The sequence below is a fragment of the Penaeus monodon genome, chromosome 4 (assembly GCF_015228065.2).
Source record: "Penaeus monodon isolate SGIC_2016 chromosome 4, NSTDA_Pmon_1, whole genome shotgun sequence".
Taxonomy (NCBI): domain Eukaryota; kingdom Metazoa; phylum Arthropoda; class Malacostraca; order Decapoda; family Penaeidae; genus Penaeus; species Penaeus monodon.
Window position 1 is genome coordinate 8330486 of NC_051389.1, and position 27500 is coordinate 8357985.

At 35.5% G+C, this 27500-nt stretch overlaps 1 pseudogene; it reads right to left on the bottom strand.

The window, feature by feature from the left end:
- Positions 1–7535: 7535 nt before the first annotated feature.
- Positions 7536–27427, bottom strand: LOC119570047 (annotated as a pseudogene).
- Positions 27428–27500: the final 73 nt, after the last annotated feature.

Below are 27500 nucleotides of genomic sequence, written 5' to 3' on the forward strand. Positions count from 1 at the left end.
TATTATATATATGAATAATTTAGACACGAAATTAGCCACAGTAGGATAAAAGTGATAATAAGCATTGTTCTTTTTGAGATGTGTATATATGTTAATTGAAGATTGACATTATAGATACATAAATTTTGACAATGCCTTAGCTGAGATCCAATAGAATATTAGATATAGACAATGGAATGAGTCAGAGGCACATTATCAACAAAATTATGTGGTTGATTAACAGGTACAATTGGTTTACCAAATAATTGACCTCATATTTTAGGATTTTTTTGTCTAAATCACACACCTCAGGGTCTTGTGGAAAAGATTTATACTTTGAGATTCTGGCCATGACTCCTTGCATGCTGCAATATACCTTACTGTATGATAAGCCTGATATATCTCATGCTAAGAAATTAATTGTAATGGTCATGGAGTACAATGATCAACATTAAATTTCACTTGTTACTATTATTACTCTGTATTAAGCAATCCCCTTTTAGAACATTCATGGATCACTTTTGAAAATGTCATTGTTTCGAGATATAGTATTACCACATTAAATCTCATGCTTTCTGCCAATATAACAGGTGAATCAAGAATGTGAAAGCTCTATTGTATGTGATTTTATGGACTCTTCTATGGATAAATGGCACTGAACATTCATGGAATATGGAATGTTTGGAGCATTTATTCCTCAGATGTAGACATTTTACTCCATTGCCCATATTGGGTAAATATAAAGAGTAGTTGGAGTGGTATCACAGACATTGGGATCCAGTAGATTTAATGTGAAGGATTATTCAATTTCTTTTAAGGGAAGCAGTTATTTAGATTTCAGCCTTTGTTTAAAGTTATTGAAAAAATAAATCAATTTGATGTGAGAATCCAATTATTCTTTTAGATTTTGAGACTACTAGTCTTTACCTTGAGTATGTGGATGTACTTGTTAATGTACACGTGTATTTTAGCACTACCTTCATTTTCTTTGTGAAAGAGAAATTGTTCCACATATGATATGTGATGCTTCAAGTTAAAAATGTTTGTTGTAAAATCATTGTGATTATAATATTCATAAACTGCCTTGATGTTGAATTTTTTTTTTAGAAATTGAAGGCAGTGAGAAGTACTTCTATGACACTAATGTTCTTGTTTTTAAAACTAACAGTTTTGAATTTCCAGTACAAAGACTAGTAAGATGAATGATACAATTTGAAATTGCAATTTGAATAACTTCAACTTGTCGGCAGTGTCATATGGAAACCTATGGGGATATGCGCGTAGAGTATTTATTTGATCTCCATGTTCATGTGATAAATTTTGAGTTAGTGAAAAAAACTACAGTATTGTTAAATACATTCACATACTCTCAGAAGCTGCAAGTCTTAGGTGGCAGGTTTTAGACAAGTTGTTTATTTTATAGTATCTCGCAAAGAGTGAACTGATGACCCAGAAATATTTCCCTCCCCGCTCTAAAATACGACACAGAAAATAGCAAAATTATTAACTTCATACTTGTAACTATAAAATCTTTGTTTTTGTTAAATATTTTGTACCCACACCACATTGCAGTGTTTTTCTGTGTGTGGGAGAACATATATTACTCCCACAGACCATATCTATATAATTAGCAGGATATCTTTCATTCAGAAAAATGGGTCACTTCAGTATCTCACTCATGATGAACTTTTCCAAGTTAGTGTACTAACTTTTGTGGTTGAATATGAAACCCTATCAACTTGTTAAAAGTTTCTTTTTGTAACTTGTGAATGCTGCCAATTATAAGTTAGATAAAGGCTTTGTGTTAGGCGTGCACCCAACCATTGTAAATGTTGATGTGGTACCTAGTGTTATTCTAGCAAAGGCTCATACCCATTGTCAATGATGTATTGAATATTTAGATTTAAAATCAAAGGCAGACTCAAGCAAAAGAACAAATGAATTGACAATAAAATCAATTGAACAGAACGGTAATAACTGGATGCAAGGTATGTCAGTGACTTGTAAAGACTCAACACACACACTCACACAAGTTGATCCATAAGTATAAACCTGAGGTCCCTGGGTCTTCCCTTAGGTGGACACTGAAGACTCCCAAGATCGAGGTAAAATTCATAAATACAATTAAATTTCAGTGTCATGAAATGCATTGTCTGAGCAACATTAATTTACATTTTATAATTAATTGTAAATAGCATACTTGATGAAAGCTTGCCAACTTTTGCTTGGAATGTCTTGTTATTTTCTTCATGGTAATACAATGACTACCATGATCTTGGGATCCTAAAGTCTTCCAGCATCTAATGATCAGGATTATAGGATCAACGGTATATTCTTGGCAGTATTATAACCTTTACTATTAAGGCCAACAAAAAGATTGAATGCCAACTTTAACTGTTGTTCTAGTTATAACAGCAATTATATATATAGGAAGGTATATATATATAAAGCTGCATGCATCAAAGCAATGATACATCACTTTCCTTAGTTATCACTTAAGTAAGCACTCTAAGAAATTTTATTTGTTATGAATTCATAACTCCATATTTTAAACAGTTTTGTTACACACAGGTCTTTTTGACCATGTACTTCCAAGAACACCACAATCACTAGTAGATTTGACAGGTGAGGTTGTCTTTTAACAAGAGCATTAAGAACTTTATGTCAGTGACACCAGTTATGTCAACAACTTCTTGATGAGTCATCATACCATCACAAGATTTTATTTTCACCACATGAGATTCCTTTCCTGAAAGCCAAATGACCAAGGAGTCAAAGCAAGATGCACAAGAATGCATATAATCAATCATCTGCACAGTGTGATCAAGGCATACAATACAGTACAATCAAATCTAACATCAATCTTAACTGAAGTAAAATATGCATGATGGTTGAGGAGGCCACATTACATTACATATCATCACTATGTTGTTTTGGCATGTAATATTATTGTCATTTTACTTATAATGGACCAATTTCTATATGGAAAAATAAGTATTTGTTACAGCAAAAAAAAAACAAAAAAACATGAAAAATCCATATGGAAAAAAAGACAGACAGGCTGTAGCAGTTTTTTTCTTTTTTTTCTTAAAAGAAAAAAAAAAGAAAATTCCAGGAAATGTTTCGCATTTATGTAAATAGACAAATGTCACAAGTTAAATATATATCCCAAGTATAGCACATACAATATTGCATAATAAATTAAGAAGGCCAACATTAGTTTTATTGATCCTTTGCACCCTCCAAAAAATCATTCTTTTTATAATGGAACTTGTATTTAAATGGAAAAGATTTATGATGTGTACAAATCTCCAAGGAAATCAAGTACATTGTGCCATCAAGATATAATGGGCTAAGCACAACTTGAAGACTTACAATTTTAACTTTATAAGAGTGTATAGGAATGTATCACTAAAGACTTTAGCTGTTGGTAAGGCATATGTCTTCAGGTCAATTTCATTCTTTAAATTTTGTTTGTCATGTCTATTTGAGACTACAGTTACTGTGAAAATGAAAATTAATATGTTGTACGTCTTGATTTTTACAGGAGTGGCTGATTCTATATTACAAAATATGATCTAAATATCCAATTATTATTGTTCTTAACTAGCTGTACATAAAGATAAAGTTACCTTTCATTTGTTCTTGCACTGAAAAGATAATAATGCAGTAATAATAATGAGAAGGGTCTAGTATAGGGCAGCAGAAGACACCATGTCTACCTGCTAAGGAAAGAGGAACCAGAAACCATCTTACCACTGCTACTAAAAAGTATTAGCTAGTATGGATGACATATCACTGGTAACAGTTACATTTAGATAATATAATAGTTAATATAATATTCCAGCAATTTTAGCTGGAAGTGGAGAACGTCCATCTAGTTTACTTTAGAGTTTATGGGATACTTCAGATAGCTTGTGAGAAAAGAATAAAAACCTCAACACATTTAATTGTAACAAAAAAGATATTATAAATGTTTTCAGAGAAAGCTGTGCTAAGTAGACTCTGCTAATAAGCTTAGAAGTTGACATATGTAATTTCAAGTATACTGCTGAATTCATACTAAAAATGAGATTGCAACTAGATACAATTTCATTCTCATGAAACTTACAATGATTCAGACCCAAGCTACTGAAGACCTGGTTTCATGGTGTCACTGACAACACTGAGTGACACCATTGAATTAGTCTTTGTCTTAATCACCAGGATCTCTGGAAGAAAAACACACAATACAAAAACTATATTTTTTGTATTGTGGGTTTTTCTTCCATTGTCTCACATGAAGAGTGTTTTTTTCTATTCACCAGGATCTCTCAAACCCAGGTGTAGGGCAGTGCACAACAATGTACGCTATTCGCACCCTACTTTAAAGGAAATTTTACCTGTATTGTTGGGTGAATGCATTGTAACTATTTCACCTTTTTACCTGAGGCCAAACACAAAACATAATACCTAAAAACTGAGTCTGAAAAGCTCATCTCCACAGGATATCCAATTCTGTATTTTCCCCAGTAGATATTGTATAAAAAATGTATATAAAAAATAAACACATAAATAGACAAAGCTCCTTTTTCAGTGTTTATATCCAGAAATCTTTCAGCTTGACAATAAAATGGAATGAAAATAGAACAATATCCATTATTTTTTAAAACATTGTTGTGAAATGCAGGTAAGTCTTCTATGCTCCAGATTTTTTAGATATATTTCTAACCTCACTATATATAGGGGGTTCCAATGTACATTACACAAAGTAACTGAATTCCTCCACACCCCATCTTGGTATTAGAGAAGCTAATGTTCTCTGTTTTTCATCATCTGGTAAACATCATCCAACTTCCTTAATCATCACAGATCTTCATATCACTTTCAAGCTTTTCTTTACATTCCACGGTTAAGACATTTCTACTATTATTTCCCCCATGTAGGGTTATGCCTCAATTGGCCCTGACAAATATATCTGAAGCTTCTCTTCAATGCAGGTCTGATAAGGAAGAAGCTCTTGAGTAACAATTTCATAAGTTCCCCATTTTGCAGAAGTCATGCAGGTGTGTGTGTGTGTGTGTGTGTGCATGCATGCACACATGCACACACACACATGCACACACTCTCTCTCTCTCCTCTCTTCCTCTCTCTCTCTCTCTCCTCTCTCTCTCTCTCCTCTCTCTCTCTCTCTCTCTCTCGTCTAACTCCTCATCCACTGTTACAAAGGTATATCCAAAGTCCACACTATGAATACTGTTATAGTGTATTTATATTAACTCAACACTCACAAACATTTTTTCATTCACACAAATGTCACAATAATCTTGTATTGAAATATTATGTTCTTAGGTATCCAGTGAATACATCAGGATCAAAACAGTACTAAATAACAAATAAGACAAAAAACAAAAATATTGCCTGGTTTACTTAACAATTGAAGGTTCAATGAAAACTGTGTTCTTTGATGTCATACAATAATTGAGCCTGTGTGCTAACTGTAAAGAGACTTCAGTAAACAAATAATCTGCAAATATCATGATGAAAAGTATACTGAAACCAATTGACTTCATTTGACAAAAATACCCATTACTTCTGGTGGTTTTTAAAATTATGCTAAAGGATTAAAATTCAACAATCACAGTGTGGCTTATAAACTATATAATCTCTTGCTTCATATCTTCTATAAAACATATGTCATACTAAATCCACATAATAAAACAATAATTTATTAGACACAGTTTTCACCCCACACAGTGGGGAAAAGATTATCAATAGATATTATACACTTGTAAAAAATAAGTATTTTCCATATTTTGTGTCAATACCAAATAAGATCTTTCTTCATTTTACTAGTAAAAATGCTTTTTACAATAAATAAAACAAGATAATACATTTACTGATAATCTTAAGCCAAGAGGTATCATGCACTCCTTTAGATGGATGATATACCAGTTGGTCAGGAATTTATAAAACCAATTACTTCATATTCTGCAGTATCTACTTTTGTAACATGCTTATCAAAGATGTAAATCTGGTATCATCATCTGTAGCATACTGTATGAAAATAGGTGGAAAATATACATGTATGCTGTCCTTATGTAACCTAATAAAGATAGTCTTTTAATCATTGCTCCCTATTAACAAAAGTTTAAGGTTAATTTTCTTCTTTTTAAATTACATTGGCAATGTCAATAAAATGGGTGAATTATACATATATCATGTAACTAATTAAACCAGATGCTAAGAATCAAAATTATAGATTTTTGAAACTAAACTAAATCTAGCTACTGCAATATGCTCAACATTGGTCTAGTTAAAATCAAAATGGAATTCTTATCCGTGACAATTATGAACATTAGTTATATTACTGCAATTATTCACAGAGAGATATTTTCATCTTCCAAGCCACCTCTAGTCTCAATTCATAGAACTCTTAAGCACACACATTCCTTGATACTACATAGCATCCAAATCTTGGGGAGACAGGCAAGAAAGAACCATCAAGAAGAGAAACAAAGAAGTAGGAGAAGAAGAGGAAGAAGCAGAAGGAGAAGAGGAGGAAGAAGTAGGAGAGAAGACGAAGAAGAAAACATTGTTATCTGGCATGTGTCTCAATTCATTAGTGACAACTCGTCATTCACACTTCCCAATGCATAATGGTTTTTCAGTTATGCATCATCCACTGATGTTTATTTTCTATATAAAGAAAAGAAAAAAATCCCCTTCTTAACGTGAGCTGAACCTTTCAAAATCTAATATCCTTACTTATTCTGAGAGGGAGGGAAGGAAGCAAGGAAGGTTTGAAGGTAGAGAAGAAGGGAAACGAAGAGGAAGTGGGAAGTAAGTGAGTGTGTGTGTGTGTGTGTGTGTGTGTGTGTGTGAGTGAGTGAGTGAGGGAGTGAGTGAGGGAGTGAGTGAGGGAGTGGTGTGTAAGTGGTCTGTAAGTGGTGTGTGAGTGGTGTGTGAGTGGTGTGTGTTGAGTGGTGTGTGGTGAGTGGTGTGTGGTGATTAGTGGGGGATGAGTGAGTGAGTGAGTGAGTGAGTGAGTGAGTGAGTGAGTGAGTGAGTGAGTGAGTGAGTTAGTGTGTGAGTGAGTGCATTTGTGTGTACATATGTTTGTGTTGGGGTGTGTGGATGTGTGTGTTTCTGCATTGGTGTGTGGGTCTTTCTGTGTCTGTGTTTTTCCATTTGAGTGTGGTGTGCAGGAGTTTCTGTCTGGGGTTGGGTTTCTGTGATTGTGTTTCTATGTGTTTATGCATTTTTTGTGTCATAACGGATGGATGGATAGGTGGATATGTGAGTGTATACTAGTAGGTCAGAGTAGTAGGTTTGAGCACTTGATTAAATGAGTACATTTGTGTGATGGTTAGCAGATACATGCATATTGTTACTACTTTACTTTCATATGGCAAGGAGATGAATATGTAATGTACCCACTGTAATTTGGAAAGCAGAAAAAAAGAAAGAAAGAAAAAAAAAATCAATAAAAATAAAGAAAAAAAGCAAGGGAAAAACATACACATGTATATTACCCTTCTCTCTAAACGGTATAGATGGATATGTCAATCTGAAAGGTTTTAAAAGACCAAATGTAACACATGACACTGCAACACTGAAAACATTACTCTACACTGGTATCTCCAAACTAAAATGGATAGAAATATGAACCTTTGGCTGAGTACCACTTTCATCTGTTTAGTCTGCTTGAAGCTGGCAAACCTATGCCCTTCCTGGAATGCTTTCAGGAGGAGCTCAACGTCGGAACGCTTTCTTGAAGAACTGTCGCGTCTTGGCCATAAGGGGTGCTACCTTCTTGTTCTTAGCTGTAAGAGATATAACTGTTTTTTAAGATCATATATTATGAAATCCTGAAATATGCGAGTTAAAATTCCTCATTTAGATAATCATATAAAATGTATACTATCTATATAGAATACATATTTTATTATTGTTAAATTATCCAATTGAGCAATCCTGATGTATAATAAAAAAAAAATATATATATATATCTTTACAGATTTTAAGCACAATTTTTATTATCATTACTGGTGTATAAAAATGCAATCTTAACATATATAAAAATCATTAAAAATTCAAACTTTCATATCATTACAGAAATATTCTTCATAACAGAGCATTATTTAGACTGTATTAATCACTTTGCAGATCTTTATCTTACTGTCTATAGGTCACAAACAAATTCTTTGAAATTGCTCTAATCTCTTCATATGACACTGTAGTCAATAGATAAGTTTGTGTGTGTATTATATATATATATAAGATATATATATATATAATATATATATATATATATATAATATATATATATATATAGTGTTGTATGTGTGTATGTATATGTGTATGTATGTGTATATGTATGTATGTGTGTGTATGTGTGTGTATGTGTGTGTATGTGTGTTGTGTGTGTGTGTGTGTGTGTGTGTGTGTGGTGTGTGTGTGGTGTGGTGTGTGTGTGTGTGTGTGTGTGTGTGTGTGTGTGTGTGTGTGTGTGTGTGTGTGTGTGTGTGTGTGTATATATAGATATATACATATATATATATATGTATATATATATATATATATATATATATATATATAATATGTATATATATATATTTATATGTATATGTATATATATATATATATATATATAATATATGTATATGTATCTGTATTTATATATATTATACATATAATATATATATATATGTATGTATTCACTATATGTATATATTGTTCTACCTGCTGTAGGACGAGGAGGATTTGCTGCTTGCTCTTTCTGCTTTTTGTGCATTCGCATTGCCGTTTTTTCTGGCTGCCACCTCATTGGCCTTCCCTGGTTTTGCTGCAGAGCTCGATGCAAACTGCTGTCCCATACTTTGCCTAACACAAAGCCAAATATTTGTAAGAATAGAATGAGTTAATGAGATGAAATGATCTACAGTTTTGGCAAATTACTCTGAACATCAGTCTGAATCAACTCTATACGTTATGGAGAAAAGAAAAGAAGAGGGAGAAAAGAAAAGTTAAAGTAACCATATGGTAGATCTACAGAGAAAACTTGCAAATATATGTTGCTCTGGAATATTACAAATAATTCTAATTCTATTTCAAGTCCTCTAATAGCAAGGAACCTGAGACAAAGGACCTCTTACCTGAGCACGTGCAACATTCTTTGGCACTTTGCATGCAGTGTTCACAAAAGCCAATTTGTTGTACGCTTTGGTTCAGCTTTGGAAACAAACTTTTGGCCTACTTCTGATTCAAGTTCTTCAGCTTCCTTTCACGTTCATCAAAGCACCGAATCCACATCTCTCTCCAGGTTTCCATCTCTTCTAATTTCTGTGGAGGTGTGTAAACATCTGATCACATGTATTTTTAAGGGACAAAAAATTACTGCCGACATAGAACTGAATTCAACTAAAAAAAAAAAAAGAATACCATCTTTTGATGGTCCCCTACACTAGTTGATTCTTATTCATGATCAAAATCACAAAAGATCAGCTCAAGTTGAGTATTTGCTATCATTTCAACTGATTATACATTGTGTAACAGTGAGTATCTGAAAAAGTAAATCAATGTAAAAATATGAGTATATGTAAAAGTTGATGTCAAAGCAGCCATTTTTGTCAAATTTCAGTTAGCAGCAGGTGAGAGAGTACTGAAATAAGTGCAGAAGAGAATAGTACCCAGTGCGTGCATAGCTCATACAGATATGGTTTACACGCAGCTGCCAAAAAGACTGTGGTCATTGGGTTAACCCATTGCCGACGGTGCATGTACTACATGCCATGGCATGGTGGGACCATCTGCCGGGGCACGTACCACATGCCATAGAGTATGCATGAACATGCCATGAGTTTTTTTTTGTTACATTCACGGCAAAAGATATTTTTTTGCCAGTGAAAGTAGTGATTAAGTCGGTTTCTAAACTTTCTATTTTTACATGCAAAACAAAAAAAATGCAACAACCGACATTTCAACTTCCATGATGCCACAGACTCTTATTTTATTCGGACTAAGACCGAATAATGATCACTATGGAGTCTATATAACACAAAAATGCCCTTCAGTTATCTCGATTTATCAGGAAGTTTGGCAAGTAGAGACTGTAAAAAATAATGAAAATTGAAAATACAACATATCTTCGTAGTATTAACGAAGAAACGGCATGGGATGTGGTAATTTGGCATGAGTGGGTCGCGCATGCTCGGGCGACGATATAAGCCCCCGGCAGCGAGGCCCAGGCCACTAGAATGCTACCCGTCAGTTTATTGGGTTAACTCACTTTAAAGAACTGTGTTTAAGAATGATCAGTTATCAATGAACATAAGTCTTTCCTCTGAACATCAAGTAACTACTTATGTGCCAGAAGATTTCTTTAAACAGGAAAGAAAGAAAGAAAAAAAATCATTCATGATCTATACTTACTTTGTTCTTGAAATCTCTTTTACAGTGGGTTTCCCATAACACATCTGTATCCTCTAATAAGTATGAATTATAATCTTCAAGAGTTATAAGCTGTTGTTGGAGATGCTCGCTCTAGAACTGGTTGCAGAATCTCAAAGGGAATTCCACCAGTAAACTCAAGAGCTGCAAGAGAGGAAAATATGTAGCTGAAACTGACAGAGAATATTGGAGAATATCATAAGAATTTCCCTCTGCTTTCCATCAATCCTGAATTCTTTTATTGTAACAAACTTACCATCAATATTTTCTTGTAAGACTCTGATGCAGGCTTCATACAGTGTTGGCACATAGGCCAATCCAGTTACTTTCCCTGAGTACATTTTACTACGTCTGAAAAAGACAAACAATCCATCTATATTGGTATATTTAAAAAAAAAAAGTATGTAGTAACACAAATATGTATTATACATAAGAAAACATATAAATTATCCTTTTAATGAACATAAGTGATTCTAAGAAGAGCATTTGGTTAATAAATCCACATCAAGTGTTTACTTTTAACAGTTTTGATGACAAAAAACTATATTCAATTGAAAACCTGTTGCCAATTTACACGTGACATCTTGCCGCAATATAGCTATATGAGGATAAAAAACGAATATTCATACATCAACTTGATACCAATAGCATACAGTATTTGCTATATGGATGTTAGAGTAACATAACAAAATGTCATAACATGTTTATCTTGTTCTCAGCAACAGGAAAAAAAAATCAATCAATCAATCTCAATCATTTTCTGCTCATCACCAAGATGGCCAAATTCTGAAACAATATGAATGAGAATGAACATCTTCACACGTGCAAAAGATGTATTTTATACATTCAAATATTTATTTATAAGAAATATGTATATTCAGCAAGTCTACAAAAACATACTATATTATCAACCATGAGCTGAAGATTCACCTAACACCCATGACCTGTCACCGATTACCAGCAAAATTGTTGCCTTGACTTAGAACAATTTGAAGCTGTCTGACCTAATTTTCATATTAATATATGTATATATATATACACAATATATATACAATATATTATATATATATATATATATATATATAATATATATATATTATATATATATATAATATATATATATAAACACACACACACACAAATATATATGATATAAATTCCTATTCATGAACAAAATGTTCACAGTTTGTCCTGTGTTGACAAATGTAAATCCTGTACAGTACTTGTCAGGTGTCTTGGGATTTTCATAATGCTGTGTAAGAAGAGTTGGTACAATATTTTGCTTCAATGTGGAACTATAAACTAAAATAACTTGAGAACAGCTGGAAGGAGACAGCCCTTATGAGTATGGGCAAGCTTCTCTTATCTATTATGATTTTCTTCACATAAGCTGTGAAAGACAAATCACTTTATACTATCAACCACAATTTCCATACTTAATGTGTTTTTTTCTGCATTTTAGATACTAACAATACAAATATGTAAGCAAATAATGGAAGAGAAAACAAAGTAAATTGTGTTGAATTTCCAACCTTGTGTTTTTGATACTCTATATTTTACTCTATATCAGTAAGTTGCTTGCTATCTTTTTATGTATGAGTGTCAAGTTCATCTTGGGCACTGCTGTCCTTCTCATGACGTTCACTGGAGCTCGCGGGGCGGCAGTAGCTTGCCTGTGATTTGTCGCCTCACCGCATGGGGAGATCTCTTCCCGAAATACACTGGACCTTCCGCGATGTATACTCGGTCAAAGTGGGCGGTCCCAGGTCATCCGTGATTTGGCTGTCTCCCCGTGTGGGGATGAGGATGTCGTTGTAAACATGTCGGGTCAAATAAAGGACACCAGTCAAAAATTCGTGTGCTCCCTTCCGCCATGTGACCTCGCCTGCTCCGCGGATCCTCTCTACTCCCCACGCTCCTGATTGTACATATTTTGCTATGTATTTGTATGTATAGTGTATCTTAGTGCCGTAATAGTAAAGTTTCTGTTTGTTTCCATGGTGTTTTTCCGTTGACTTGACCGTTCTGATTCTTAATCTTTATAAGTCGAACCTACATTGGCGACCTTGCCAGATCAGACGGTCTGGAAACGGCACCATGAGGGACTACTGAAGAAGGTGAACTGTTAGGCCTTGAAGGCATGGCCTTTTATCACTACATACAGAGCAGGAGAGGATCAACACGAGCAGCTGGCCCTGACCTACCGAACGGAGATACAGAGGCAGCTGTCGAAGAGCAGCGTCGCAGGAACCCGAAGAGGAAACGTACGGAAGGCAGAGCAAGTTTGCCTTGTGGCCCTCTTACGCGAGGGAGCACGTCATCAGGAAACTCAAGTCCAGGGGTATGAAGTGGCCAGAGGCGACTGACCGACAGAGTCGCACTGGACGCGTTCCGTCTCCCAAGGAGCCGTTGCAGCGGGAATCCTGTCAGCAAAAGGTAAGAGACTCCCGGGACGGCTGTCGAGAGACAGCAGGTGCGGTCGAGGAGCCTGAGCCGACAGTGAACACCACGCCAGCGACTGCACGTAATCGGAGGACGTTAGCTGCCGTTTGCATGTCCGCTGGAAAACTGGTGGGTGCGGGATGTGCACCCGAACGACCAGTTGGCGTGGGATGCCCAGCCCAGATATGGTGAGCATCGGGCTGTCAGAAGAGCTACCTGCCGAAGTCGCGCCGGAGGACCCGTCGCCTTGCCCAGGACGTGCGGATGAGGTCGTCGCCTGCCCAGGACGCGCTGGATGAGTCGTCGCCTGCCCAGGACGCGCCGGATGAGTCGTCGCCTGCCCAGGACGCGCCGGATGAGTCGTCGCCTGCCCAGGACAAAAATGTTCACAGTTTGTCCATGTGTTGACAAATGTAAATCCCTGTACAGTACTTGTCAGGTGTCTTGGGATTTTCATAATGCTGTGTAAGAAGAGTTGGTACAATATTTTGCTTCAATGTGGAACTATAAACTAAAATAACTTGAGAACAGCTGGAAGGAGACAGCCCTTATGAGTATGGGCAAGCTTCTCTTATCTATTATGATTTTCTTCACATAAGCTGTGAAAGACAACTCACTCCGGATGAGTCGTCGCCTGCCCAGGATGCGCCGCATGAGTCGTCGCCTGCCCAGGACTTGCCGGAGGAGCTGCCTGCCGAGGACTTGCCGGAGGAGCTGCCTGCCGAGGAGACCCCGAAGGAGCTGCCTGCCGAGGACATGCCGGAGGAGCTGCCTGCCGAGGACATGCCGGAGGAGCTGCCCGCCGAGGAGACCCCGGAGGAGCTGCCCGCCGAGGAGACCCCGGAGGAGCTGCCCGCCGAGGAGACCCCGGAGGAGCTGCCTGCCGAGGAGACCCCGGAGGAGCTGCCTGCCGAGGAGACCCCGGAGGAGCTGCCTGCCGAGGAGACCCCGGAAAAGCTACCGGGAGTAGAGGGACTGGTGGAGGAGCGACGGTGCACCAAGTCCGACAGAAGCAGGACCGTGATCGCCTGGGAGTGCGGGTGACGGAAGGAAGGTCCTGGAGCTGCATTCACCATAGGAAACCGACGCATCCCAGCTAGAAGGAACAAGAACCTTGTGCCCAAGATGTTGAGATATATCCACTCCGGTATGATTATCTTAAAAGTGGGCGAGTATGTCAAGTCATCTTGGCACTGCTTGTCCTTCAGAGGTTCACTGAGCCGCGGCGGCGGCAGTAGCTTGCTGTGATTGGTCGCCTCACGCATGGGAGATCTCTCCCGAATATACACTGGACCTTCCACCGCGATTATACTCGGTCAAAAGTGGCGTCTCCCGTGTGGGGGACGGGATGTCGTCGAAAACATCGTCGGGTCAAATAAAGGAGCACAGTCAAAAAATTCAGTACGTTGTGCCCGGACTTCTACTTGTGTGCTCCCTTCCGCCATGTGACCTCGCCTTCCGCTGCATTCATCTCTCCACTCCCACGCTCCTGATTGTACATATTTTGCTATGTATGTGTATGTATAGTGTATCTTAGTGCCGTTAATAGTGTAAACCTTTCTGTATGTGTCCTCTGTTGTTTTTTTTCCGTTGACCTTGACCGTTCTGATTCTTATATCTTTTTATAAGTTCGAACCTTGACAATGAGTCTGTCTCTTTTAACACTTAAAGCCAATGTGTTTCACTACTATACCTTACACATTTACAGATTAACTATATTGTCACATGTGAAGATGTGTTACAGCTCACTCAAATGAAAATGTGATTCTTTACTTAGCCCTAAACCAATAGGTATGGCATATAATTACGTGACATGCCCACTGAAAGGTTATTTTATTAATTGTTTTTTACACATAGATGGCTCCACTTGTACTAAGTCAATTATGAATCAATTACAAGTACTACCTGTCTCACTTATTAACCTTTTTCCTTGATTTTTGAAAATATTTTGTTTTCTTATACTGCTGTTATAATACATCAATAACATTATTTAATTATAATGTCTATAATATAAATAACACCATTGATACTCATAGCATAAAAAAAATAACTTGCAGTCATGTATGTGCAGACATTTCACAAAAAAATTCTAAATTGGGCATAGCATTTTCCTGGCGACACTTGGTTAATTAGGGCACTTTCACTTTTGGCTTCCAAATGACAACTTTCTTGAAGGAGGCATTCATATTTAAGAAATGTTATCCCTACAGAAATGAATGAGTGCACAGGATTAATGTTACATGTGTGCGAGGATTACTCCTACATTTATTTGCATATATTCCGAAAATGCATCAGAAACTTGTTCATTCTTCCCTTTCCCAAACTTACGAAAGAATATTGTTACAACAAAAGTGAATTACTGCTACGGCAGAATACAGACAAAATTGGCAAGTAGCTGAATGCTGAAAGGATTAAATATTTGAGACCTGGGAAATGAGCTTGAACAAAATTTGTAGTATGTGATGCTCTCTCTTGTTTTGAATTTGTCAACACTGACCAACTGCATCAGAGTTCAGAACTTATACTGTATTCTTATGACAAAACAGTGCCACAGACGAGAAATTTGGCACTTTGGGTCTTATTTAGCCAAGGAAAATAATAATAGCTCTTCAATTTGGGGATTAGACATAATATAACAGAACTGTTATGCACCAGTTTTTATGCAATCCATTCTATAAGAGTATTATCATAAGTGAATATGATTGAGTTCCTTCTCATCATTATATACATATGGAAGAAAAAAACAACTGTATATCTTTTACAGCAGTCAGTCAAGGAATAAATAATTAATAACCAAAGCTGTATAATGCTAGTGTCAGGCATCTTCCTAAAAACAACAACACACAAACCATTCCTATTCTAATTTTCTATTATTTATGTGATATGTATTCTAATACCAGTGCATGTATCAAGAAGCTACTGGCCATATTAGTTTATGAAATACTGCATTACATAGGCACTTCATGTCCACTTGAACTTTTACATGACTACTACAGAAAATTTGTCTGTTTCCTCAAAATCGTTACAGAATATAGCAAAATACCTGTTATTCTTTGACTGAAACATGATATTTAGGGCCTCCTCTTCAGTCATCTTGGAGGACATGTGTTCCATTGGATCATCTTTTAACTGAAGTCTTGGCAGTGGCTTGTAATTGTGGTGTTATCTCTGGAAGCAAGGGCTCCTCTGGCGGCAAGACTTATTGAGGACGGCAGGGAGGGTAAGGTTGGTGGCTTTGCCAATAATCTTTGCTGTAAGTTAAAGGAAGAGAGTCATTTGCTGTGAGGACATGGAAACATCATTATCACCAAGCACTATCAATAGCATATATTATGTTACGATGATTCTCTTTAGGTCATTTAGGTCAGGATCTATCTATTTCAGTTCACAAAATCATGTGAGTTTATCCTTCACTCTAGTTCCAAGCAATGCTTTCTTAGATCTAGTTCACACCTTCTTAGCATCTGGTAAACCTCCCCATCAGATAGCATTCTCTTATTAGATGACTTGCTTGAGGATGCTGTCCCTCATCTGAACTTTCCCTGTCTTTCTGTGAGTCTTTTTTCTTTTTCTTCTTTTTCTTTTTCACTGGTGATTCTAAGCCTGTTATAGAAAAAAAATCTTATATAACCATTAGCATATATATAACTGCACATCCAAGGCAAAATTACTACCAAAGATATTAGACTAATGCTAGAATGCTGCATATTTTATGAAAGATGAGGTGAATCTGGACCAATTAACAAAATATCATGAACTTGTTAAAACTGAAGGTATACTGACAGATGCAAGATGTCTCTACACGAACAAATACTGAAGTGCAGTCATACAATCACTAAATGTGTGTCATACAACATAATCAAAATTAAACATATATAGTTTATATAATCCTCCACAAAATCTGACCTGTCCTTGTCTTACTTGACAGAATTAATAAATAAGAAAGAAACAAAAGAAAAAAGAAAAAAAGTTGTACTGTAAATAAGTGTTCACTTGTACAAAAGCAACTGCAAAATAACCCACAAAAAGTTATTTAGAAATGTTTGTGCAATGCCTTCTTTTAGGTCAGCTATAGCAACAGGAAGAAATGCAAAGATAATCCTATGAAGAAAATACTTATTTAAGAACAAAATACAATCATCAGCTACTGGGAATCACATATTGAGTAAACAACATTTTGAACACTAGGTATGTATGTACTATATGTATATCTGTAAGCAAAGGATATTAACTGAGAAAAAATATGATTTTCTTTCATACATATTAATAAACTGGCCATGACTCCCAATGGAAGCTTCAATTACTTTTATTCATATTGGGCTGAAGAATAAATTAATTGCATTAATTATAAAATAGGTCAATACAAACAAATGTTCATAATATGTTACATAATACAGCTTTCTTCTCCTGATGAAAAAAATGCTACCTACACCAGTGATTGAAATAATCTGAATGAAGTGGACAAAAGCTCTGGTAAGAAAAACTTCATAAAATGATCATCATTCAGGAATTGAATGACAGAAGAGCTAAAATATGAAAGAAAGAAATATAAAACAATATTTGCTAATGCTCAAGAAATAAGAAGTTGAAAACATTACTGACAAGAACATTGGTAGTCACTTTTTAACCTCATAAGAACCATATAGAGTCAATAAACAAATTACACAGAACCCTTTGTGGTTTTACCTCCTCATTCTCTTCCTTCTGTATTTTCCAGACTAACCTTTGTCCTGTATCTGTAAAATATTACAACAACAGGAACATACAAGTAATGATATACTTCCAGAATATATGAAGAAATCACCATTACTTTACAGAATTACAGGAGAAAATGCTGCTGACAGGAGGAAGGCAGGCAAGCAGTGCATCAGCACCTGTCTCAGTGCATTATATCCCACAGTGTCCTATCCTGTAAGTCACTCAAAGCTGCACTTATGTATAAGGCCATCAATATGTTTTTGTATTGCTGAAGTGTATGAACTGTCTCTTTTGACATCATGCAGTGTCATAATAATTCCTATCTAACCACTATTGGCCAAGTAATTGTGAAAAAGCAACCATAATTCCTGAAAAGATAAGCCTATGAGTGGCACCTAATGCCAGTAATAATTAATTGTAAACTTGGCAGTAATTAGCAGATTTTAAGATCATTCTAGAAAAGATGAGGTAACTCAAAATACAAAGATTTAACTTTAAATTCAACTGGGAGATTTTTTTTTTTTTTTTTTTTCATTTGGGCCTAATTTCCCAGCTTCTGATAAATAAATACAACAAAATTGATCAGTTACAAATAATAGAAAAGAGGGGGGGGGGGGGCAGTTTAAATTTGATACAATTTGTAAATCAACACCAGTCTAAATTACGTGTGGTAAACTCAACACACAAATACCCAGTGAAGGATAGAGAAGGCAAATACTTCTGAATGTAACTAGCTACATAAAGAAGAGGCTGAACATTTCAAAAATAGTAATCGATACAACAAAAAGAAATTTCAGAGAAAGAGTAAATTATAATTTTTAAGAGTAAAGCAAAAGTTATTGATAAGATACAAAGAATACATAGACCAAACACTATCAATTAGGTGTCATCAAATGTTGGAAGCTGTTGTTGTGTTTTTTTTATATTTATTCATTTATTTATTTTATTTTTTGTAAAGTCTACTACAAATTAGAAGGGAAGATATGAGATAAAAAAAAATAATATATATACTGTATATTAAGCAACCTTGAATTGAGAAAATAACTACATAAAAATAAAAGTGATGGATGATTCATAAACTACAGCTAATTTTAAAACTCTTGAATATCTGAAATCATTGGTATGCTTAGTAGTCTTAATCAAGAAGAAAAAAAAAAAAACACTGCTGACATCTTTATCAATCTAATTTAACATGACAAAGGAAACTGTAAAAAAATTAAAAGTAGACTATGATGTAATAAGACTGGTAGAGCCTGAAAATTTTTACTGTGAAAAAGGTTACTGAACATGGAGTGTGCTAATACATAATAACTAATAATTTTCAATCTAACTGAAATAACCTTACTGTACTTTAACCCAATGCTGCTGGGATGGCATGATGTAGTACATGCCACACCCACTGATTTAGTTTAGTTTAATTGTTACACATAGATGACTGCCTAAGTACTTAAGTCACTAATGGAGCCAATTATTAATAGTGATTGGCTACCTACCTCATACTGTTTACCTTTCCCTTGATTTTCAGAATATCTTCATATATTTTATGTTGCTATTAGTAATGCCAAAAACATATTAATAATCCTGAAGTCTTAATAATGATAACAGCATCAATACTGATAGCATTGGTGAAAAAAAGAAAGAAAGAAAAAATCTAACAACCATTAAATACCAGAGAATATTTTCGAAAACAAAGAAAAACTCATTGGTGACTTAGGGCTCGTGAAGTGATTTAGGTGTAAAAACAATTAAATTCACAGTAAGAAAGGCATGTGCATATATACTATCCCCTGTAGCACTGAGTTTAATCTAGAAATAGCTTTCAGATTGGCATTAAGATTTATAATTCAACAAACTTCAAGCACTGATTATTTCAGCATAGAGTGAATGCACTCATATGCTGAAGTTACATTTATATAGAAACATTAAGCTGAACTCAACATTTGCAAAATAAAACAAAACCCTATAATCTTCATGATCACTATCATATCAATACTAAACCACTCCTTGGCAAGCTAGAGGGGACAAAGCAACCCTTAAAAAATGGTGTGTATTCTCTGATGATTCCCATCTTCACTTCAATGAAAAAGAAATTGTGGTAAAGAAATGAAAATAGCATCTGGAGATGAGATTAAAATAAAAAATAAACACTATGATTTAGTTTGATTTTTTGCTCAGTTCAGTCAACAAACAGATTTGCTTACTTCTCAACACTGAAGGGGCTGACTAGCAAGCTCTACGGGATGTGAAGCAGTGCAGAAGTACCCACAAACACTTATTTTGGTAACTTATTTCCTGCCCTAACACTTCAAATTACATCAAAATGCAATATCCCATTAGTTGCCATGGTGGGGTTAATATTAGGATTACACTTAATTTTTCTATAGAGAAGAAATATCCCCTATAAAGGCAAAAGAAAAGTAGAACTGATGATGATTATAATAATGATAGTGGAGGATGATTATGATAACTTAAAAACTTATGACTTAAAACTCAAACTTGGAGGAAAATGTACTGACCCATCAAAGCTGCACCGAAGTCTAGTCCTTCACTCATATCATGCTTTTTGCTTTTCTTCTTCTTACTCAGATCTTTTCTGTCACTTTCTGACCTTCGTCTATTTTCTCTATGGTCAATTTTTGTTCCCTATCACTTTTGTCCCTATCTCTTTTGCTGCTGTCTCTATGTTTGTCCCTGTGTTTCTCCTCTTTTCTTCTATCATCTCTGTCCCTATTTGCCTCTCTTTTACTAGAGCTCTCCTTTTCTCGAGTACCCTCTTTACTTGTATCATGTCTATCCCGTCCCTCTTTTTCTCTTGAACTTTCTTACTTGTACTTCTCTAATTTCCCATGACTACTCTTTTCACTTTTCTCTTTTCGTTTTTCGTCCACATTTCTTTTTGCACCGTCTCTGCTTTCATGCTTTCCAGCTGATCTTTTTTATTTCCGGGGTACTAAAGCCATTGAGCACATCTTTCTTCTTTCCTCTGTCTTTTTCTTCTCTTTGTCCATCTGCACTCTCCTCTCTTCTTGACTCTTCTTTAGGCCTATCACTACTTCTATCTTTGTCCCTGTGTTTATCTTTGTGAATTTGTCTCTATCCTTATCTCTGTGTTGTCTTTGTGTTTTCCTTGTGATCCTTTTTTCTGTCTTTTCATGGCCTCCTGAGGTATCCTACTTCTCTCCTTCTCCCTTTCCTTGTGTCTCTCTTTCTCCCTATGCCGATCTTTGTCCTCTTTACTATTCTTTTTTGACGAGACTTGCTGGAACTGCTACCATTCCTCCTTCTGCAGATATGCTTGGAGATGCCTCTTCCGCTGGGTCCTGATGAGCCTTCTGGGGAGCTGTAACTGGAGGCCTTGTGCATCCATACTGGAGGGATGATATTCAGTGAGACTCCTGAGCTACCACTGGAGTAACTGGTAGTCTTTCTGTGATGTGTAGGGGTTGTACCCATTGCTGTTTTCCCCACCTGCAGGAGAGCTCTGCTGGCCATAGCCATAGGTTCCTGAGTCCACCTCATCCTCATAGTCGTCTGCAATGTCCCCACACTCTTCAATTTGGAGTCTGTCTTCTTCATCCTCCTCTTCCCTGATTTCATCATCTGCTCTGCTACAAGCTCCTTCATCATCTTCCTCCTCTCTTTCAGACCGCTGTACATTTAATCTTCCTCCTCCCTGCAAAGGTTACAACACTGGTAAAGAAATGCATAAAACTTGATAATTCTATTATACTATACATACACACAAACACACATTTCTAAATCTAACATTTTTAAAACACAACTCCACTTTATCAGTAATGCTCAGAATCTTTAAAATATCTTACTTAAGAGATAAAAGATATCAACCGTTTACAATATATCCTACGCTGACTTTTACTGCATATAGATGGCTCCATAAGAACTTGGCCACCAAGGATTTAATTAGTAAGCTCTAGTAACCATGCCTGATTTCCCCTTTCCTTGAATTGTTTTTTTTTTCTAGAGCTATTAATAATGATGCTAATACCACTGGACACTATGATTACCTTAAAGTTACAAAATACTAATAACAATAAAAAACTTTCTGAAATTCATAGATCAAATGAGATAAATGCAACTAATAATTGATTTTTTTGGTGACAAAGTATTTGTGCAAGCCATGTATGTATAAAAGAAATCAATTAACTAAATTTGTGGTGGACTTGGCATGTATTTTTACCAAATAGGGTTATAAAATCAACACCATATATTTAATGAATTAATGTTTCTATTCACTAGCAATGAGAATAAACTACTAGCTACAGTTCTATCTGTACCAGATAATCTTAGGAAACTCAAGTAACGATATTTTAGTTGATCTCAATAGTAATTGTATGCCATTACTCTCCTCACCTTCATCCTTTTTACTCCTTTACAATCTTTCTCAATTAAAAAATAAACTAGATTCTACAAGATCCTGAAATAAATGGATATTACATAGAGTTTCATGAAGAATCAAAGCCACTGATAACATGGGTATATTTAAGTTAGAACCCCCCCCCCCCCCCCCAAACATACATATGCATGGACAGACAGACAGAAAACAGACACAGAGACACAGACACAGGCCCAAGCCCCGCCACAGACACACATCCACACAACCCTACCCCTAATCTCTGTGTCCCTCTCTCTTTCTCTTACCCTATCTTCTTCTGTGTGATCTCCCTCTGTCTATCATCCTCCTCCTCCTCCTCTTCCTCCTCCTCCTCCTCTTCTGCAGTCACCATCATCTTCCATTTGTTGACAAGTGCTCTCCGCCTTGTCCCCTACGAGACCCGAATGATGTCGAAGAGCATTGACAGATCTTCCCACCCCTGTTTCTTCAAGGTGGCTGACTGTCACTTGCAGATATTTCAGCTTATGGATGTAGTACAAACGCTGTGAAAACAACAAAAGAATTAAGATAACACATTTTCATAACAGAGAAAAAGAACTAAATACTTCAAAGTTAATACAGCTTTTGTCTTATGAAAATTAAGATGGTTTTTGTGTCATTTCCTTTGTCTTTTGTTTTTCGCAGTGAAGTGAACATTTCTTCTATGAAGGGGGTGTCGAAATATTGTTTACCTTTGTATACAATGAACCACACCTTAATTTTTCATTGATATACTAGTATTTAGACATACATTATCATAAATATATACATATATATTTTCTCCTGGCTGCCTATTCATACTATCTATCTATAATGGTGTATAATGTAAACTTCACAAATAGAATATTTTGTGAAGCACCCAAAAACTGTAATCAAAGCATATACAGATTCTGCAAAATAATCCCTAATCTACTATGTAAAGATGTGTACAATACTGTAATACAACAGCAGCTTTCAATTTGATAAGTGGAAACTGCTATATCACAGTTAACATATGTTGTCTTTCATTGTACATATCAAATGACTGATGAGACATTTTCATGCATGCTATTTCAGCTTTCCTATCCTAGGTACCATGACAACTGCTAAGAATGTGGACATGCAGAAAATATACACTTTTCTTATGCATTCTACTATATCAAATTATTTCCCTTGGTCAAGACTTTGATCAAAATTTTATGAACCTGACATTCACAATGACAAACTACCTGAATTCTATTTTATCAAAGTCAAAACCAAATGTTAACAAAAAAAAATTAAATACATTATATGTATATGATAATGACAACATACACCTTCCTGGATTAGGACTTCTTCACTGTATAAAAAAAATGAAACATCAATTCTGGGTTATCACAAGAAAAACAAATTGATTAGAATACAGTCACATTAATCTTATTCTGGTTTTATTTTTAACCATGACCTCTATTTATAAAAATGTGATACTGCAAGGAACAAAAATAGCAAGCAGATGAACACAATGGGAAAGAACTATGAATATAAAAAAGGAGAAAATGACAAAAGAAAATAGTAATTTCAAATAGCTTATATATACAAGGTTTATCTCTTATCAAAAAGCAAAGCATCAAAGCTCCAAGAGAATCAGTTCTAATTACTTCATGATAAATGCTATCATGCAATGGAACATCATTTCAAAAGGACATGTATATGTGATATATGTCTATATCTAGGTCTATATCAACTTATATTCTAATAAAGAAAACTTTCACCTACAACTAAAAATACCTTTACAATGTTGATACAAGAGACAGAGCAAAGAAACAAAATACAATTTTTTGGTTGCCACAAATGTACTCTGCATACACTGCCACAGTTGCAATTTGAGAAACACTCAAATTCAGTATATCAGCTACAAACACTAATTACACTTACCCATGATGGCCCTAGCATTTAGTACCTCTATATTCTACATTAAGTAATTTCATGTACAGTACTTCCTTTTTGAAAGTGGGTTCCAATGGAAAAACATGAACTGTTTTTTTGGCCTTTTATTGGTAAGTTAATAGTAAATGGGATATCTGAGGAGAAAGCACGGTCTTTTTTAAAAATCTTTAACTGAAGAACCATGATAGCCTGTGGCAGACTCACAGGTTAGAATCATTGGATGATATTGCTGTTAAATACATACTGAGATTAATTTTTTGAGTCTAAAAAGTAATACCTCTGATTTTTATCAGTATTCTTCTTTTCACAGAAACACCTGTGTACTTCAGTTGGCCATGGTATTTTTAAAGGGCACTGACACTGTCTATTTCTTCTCTTTGTAAAGCTCTAAACTTTAATTCACCAGGAATGTATATTCAAAATGTTCAAGTCAAAAGATACATACTTGCTGGAGATAAGATAATCTATAAAATATTTTAAATCCCTTAGAATTCATATCATTGCAAGATAAAAACTACCATAAATCAATTAAATCTATATATTCATTTAACAAAATAAAGAAGAAGAAGAAGAAGAAGAGAAGAAGAAGAAGACAGAAATATAATAAAATAAATAAATAAATAAATAAAAAAGATGAAAGTTCTGAATAGTACTGCACAGAGTCAGACAAAATCTAACTTAATGTCTTATACAACAATATAAAACAATGTTATTAACTACCTATTATAAATGGGCAGCAAGGAGTAAAGTAATCGAATAAATCCTATATTAATAGCTGTGCTCACATGCCTAAGTTCAATGAAGTATTGGCCTGTACACTCTGCGCTCCTCCAGCAATGGCAGACAATCCTCCATTAGTCTTGTTTTTGACATGATAAAAGTTTCGACCTACCTAGTAAGTTACCATCAAATACGGAAATGTTAAAGGTCTTGGCCCTATCCAAATCTACATGAGGGAAGGTGCAAAGTCTGCAAAGGCAACAGCATTAGTTCATGTGCTCATATACTGAACAGAAAGTAACTCTATGCAGGCAAATTCAAGAAAGATATATGACTGTTTTTCTTGGAGTCCACAACTTTCCGGCAAACACACAACAGTATTATTCAATGGAAAAAATCCCTATGCTTCCCTGCCAATATCGTAGTTCTAACCGTCTACTCCCGTGTATAAATATCTACGATTATGACTGTGATACTTTACTGTAATTAAATTGTACATCTTGTGTGGTAATACTAATGTGAAACTCACTTTATTGATTTTGTGTCAAAATCCTTATCTTTCTTCTCACACTTCATCCTTAAAAAATGCAATTCATCATTTGCTACATTACATCCACAATAATTATAATCATCTTTTCCAAAAGTTAAAATTGTCTTTTCTAGGCAATATTAATAAACAAGTAAATAACAACATCAACATAGAAATAAATAATAATAAAATAAACAAACAATCAACATCTCGGAATATTAGCAAAAGAATAAAGTTAAAAAATGTAAAAATCCGCAACCACAATGCTAAAAACACACAAAAAAAAAGCTAATACTACATAAACAAATTTTTATCAATTAACCTGCAGACACTTTCAAAATGAAATATTTCTCCTGCAGTTATATGGCCATATTCTATCAAAATTGACAAAAAATGTGAATTATGTCCAAACTAATGGAGGCACAATTTAATCCAATGGCAATAAGTAGAGACACTGTTCACTACAGTTTTGTTTTAATAATTTTGTTTACACATAGATCGCTTCATAAATGCTGATCACCAAGGAGCTGACTACTAGGCCTAGGCTTCCCTGACTACACCTGTCTGCCTCATTCACAGAATTTTCAGGTAAAATGTTTTTCTTTTGATTACTCGAACCTTACCGTTATTACTGTCTTTATTATAATTTTGTCAACAATATGAACAGTTATACAAATAAAAACTTTCCTTTTTCAAAAAATGCCAGTAACAGGATAATGGTGAGTTAAGTAGGTCTAATAATCGACTCCTGGTGACGAGGTGCTTCTGGAGCCATCTAATAAACGAAATCACAGTGAAATCTTGTCCTTTGGTGTTTCAGCAGAGGTCAACAACTTTCACTATGCATAGGACTGTTCAGGAGTACCGAATTTCCACTGTTCCTTACTTGACAATACTGTATATATTCAGAATAGGATTGCATAAATATTTAGAAAAATAAAGAAAACTGTTTTAATAAGCAAACCAAACAACATCCACTGATATATTGATTAATGTGCAGGATAATGAGTGCCCCTACAACGGCCCAAGAAACCTTCTCTACATATATAAGACAAAATCGATATTATATTGGTTCCTTGACAAGATTACTTCAGAGCTGATGAACTTCCTTTTACGAGAATGTACATGATTGTATGTTTGTTAGTCTTTGCCATAGAGCAAAATGAAGATATCACACTTAGCTATGTGAAAACAGACTTCTGGACTTTAATAAGCAGTTGTGGCTATACCTTTCTGCGGTATATTTTCTAAGGCTTTGTGTTACTATATGCATTCTTAAATGGCCATTAACTTAGTTTTTTTTCTGTCTTTGCACAGTCCCGCTTTTAACCCCTTTACCCAGATAGCCTATTAGAACGGTAACCTACACTTCGAGGTTGTGTTCCATTATAGGCCGACAAACCTCCACCGTGATATTACTGGCAAGATAAAGCTCACAGCTATATCATCATATAAGGAATATCTAGTCAGAATATATCTAGTAGTGGTTTGTTGGGCACTGCTGGGGTACATAGCATGGAGGTCAAGACATCAATCAATGCTGACCTATTTAGGGCAACTGATGGTAATAAATCACAGGGAATTTCTGTAAGTTTTAATTTTGTCAAAGTGCAGGTTGTTGGCCTTTACCAGAGTAATGAGGATATATAGGCCATTGTACTAGTATGATTTATCACTTATAAAAAGCAAAAGGTTTAAGACCTATAACTTACATGGCCTGAATGCCCTACTTCAATAGGAAGCAAATGACTTCATATTTGTATCAAGTTCTCTACTATTAGAAATGTTCTTTATCTCTGCAGTTCCTATTCCATTAGACTAACGAGCGCAGAGAAATATAACCCAGCAGTTTATTCAAGAAAAAAAAAAGGTTCCTCAAGAAAACATAAATCTCTATTATCAGTAAACCGTTTTATCAGTAAAGGAATCCTGGAACATGCTGGTCTCGTATTTTCATTCCAGTATCCTCTCATTCTACTGCCTATTAAACGACATCTTCCCAAGCCTGACGAGACACGAGCCCTGGATAGTCCCGTGGCCTTTAGGGTCATGAAGGCCGATTATCTAAAGAGAAATCAGTCGGGAAAGAAAAGTTCACTCGGGTCTCCTCTCCGTCTCGTCCCTTGCCCTGGATTTCTCGGCCTATTATCTAGTCCTTTTACACCAACTCACGCATTTTATTCCTTATCCACGGCTACATATCGGCTCTCCTGTATCTCCTTTTACCTTATCTGTCTCCCCCGTGTCGGCATATTTCTCCAATTTCCTCTGATAGAGAGCAATCTGTTCTGCAACGTTGGACATCTTCACAATCACAACAGCTGGATCAAAACAACTTCTCTGCCTTACATTAATAATTTTGTAACGCCGTTCGTCTTAACAATTCGGGAAATTGCCATATTT